This window comes from Echinops telfairi, unplaced genomic scaffold (assembly GCF_000313985.2).
Source record: "Echinops telfairi isolate 266 unplaced genomic scaffold, ASM31398v2 ScPeMD7_7424;HRSCAF=8462, whole genome shotgun sequence".
Classification (NCBI taxonomy): Eukaryota; Metazoa; Chordata; class Mammalia; order Afrosoricida; family Tenrecidae; genus Echinops; species Echinops telfairi.
Genome location: NW_022111324.1, coordinates 51,050,904 through 51,053,033, shown reverse-complemented (window position 1 = coordinate 51,053,033; position 2,130 = coordinate 51,050,904).

Here is a 2,130-nt window from a genome sequence, read left to right as displayed (position 1 = left end):
GGAATCGGGTGGGGTTTCCAATCAGACTGGAATCCTGTGGAACCTGTGTTTTCACTTAGCAGTGTTACTTATAACACCACGTTTCCATTTTTTATGTTCTCCAGTTTTTCTGTTGTGTTGGGTTACGTCCGATGAGATGGATTTAACTTGTGTCAGGCTCTATTTGAGGGGCCGTTGTTCTCGTTCCTAGGCCTTTTTGGTATTCAGTCACAGGTGCCTTGGGAAGATCTTGTCTGTATTTGACCAGTATGTTTGTCCTGAAGAATTATTCTTAATAGACAAAGTGTTTTTGATGTTTCATAATGAGAATAAATTAAAGAGAGCATTTCCTTGCTGGCCCATGCCCTTAACCACCCGCGCGTCTCTCATCAGCGTGGTTAGCTCCCAGGAGGGCGTCGTTAGGAAAGCATTGGCATGAAGTGCAAGTGGAGGGTGGCTGCAGCACTTCTCCCTTTCCCTGTACCGTGACAGCCCTGCCGAGGCCCTGTCACTGCTGCCTCCGCTGCTCTGCCCCACTGCCTCCGCATGGAAAGGCAGCCCGCTCCCAAGAGATGCCCCCCACCCAGGGTCTCTTCCCTTACTGTATTTTCAGGATGAGTGGCTCCAGGTCTTCCCTTAAGGCTCCCAAACACCCTTGGTAGCTTTGTCAGGGGGATGGGAGCTCCCTGTCCCTGGGAGTGTGGGCTTGGGTACTGCTAGGAGTGAGTGTGTGTGCTGCCCCATGAGCCCCCCCCCCCCCCCCCCCCCCCCATGTTTACTTAAGAGTTGACAATCCAGAACTTCCTTCAAGGCCATGATGCCAGATAGATCCAGCCTCTGCCCTGACCTTAAACTGTAGTTCTGAAAACAACAAAACAAAAAACTGTAGTTCTGCTGGCCACTCACCACTGAGCCTACCTCACCCAGGTAGCCTACCCCACCCAGGTAGCCTACCCCACCCTCACCTGTATCTGCCCAGGAGGGGGCATCTCGGAAACTTTAGAGCAGGGGTCCTCAAACTTTTTAAACGGGGCCAGTTCACTGTCCCTCAGACCGTTGGAGGGCCAGACTATAGTTTAAAAAAACTATGAACAAATTCCTACTGGCCTGGGACGAGTAGGCTGCTAAGCAGGACAGGCAGTGGCAACAAAAATAGGCGGGCCTGATAAATGACCTCAGTGGGCCGCATGTGGCCCGCGGGCCCGTAGTTTGAGGACCCCTGCTTTAGAGGATGCACAGGTGCTGGTCTGCTGATGTAGGTCCCTGAGTGCTCTGTCTCTTTGCTCCTAAGCACAGCCTCTCCTGGCCACCCTTGGGACACTGGGAACTCCCAGGCAGTGTCCCATTTCCATTGGCCCTACTCCCTCCCACCTCCTTCTGCCCCACCCAGCATCTTGGTGCCTCTGGAAGACTCCCCTTCCCCAAACCTTCCTACCCCCGCCTCTAGGCATAAAACACCGGTGCAGCTGGGCTTCCTTTCTGCCTGAGGCACCCCGTCAGGGGCCGCAGCATTGGTTACTGCCATCTCTACTGTGCAAAATAGTTGTTTTATTTTTCACAATTGTAAATGTAAAAGATCGGACAGTGTGATCATCGCTCAGCACAGAGTGGGCGTGGCTCTCAGCCCAGGCGGCTCTGCCCTCCAGGGGACATTTGGCAATGTCTGGAGGCATTTTGGGCTGTCACACTGGGCACAGAGTGCTACTGGCACCTAGTGGGTAGTGATCAGGGGTGCTGTTAAACCAGTATTTAAGACAACCTCCCCCTCCCCTAGCAAAGAATTATTTGACGCAAAATATTACTAGTGCCAGGGTTGAGAGACTTGACGATTCCGGGAGATCCTAAAACTTGAGTTATTGAAAAATTTGCCTTCAGTTCATATCTTGATAATCAAATAAAAGTTGCTAAACAAGTAAGGGGAAGTTCCATGTGGATAGATCCCCATGGACAAAATGGTGACAACATTGGTGATTTAAATTAAGGAGCATTTTGCTGAATTCTCAGTACTGCCAATTTGTTTGTAATTTATACTTATATAATAGGAACTATTCAAAAGGGAAGTGCCAGCCAAATAAAAAGAGATCATTCCTTACACCTTGACCTCTAAGCAGCCTTCACACACACACACACACACACACACACACACACACA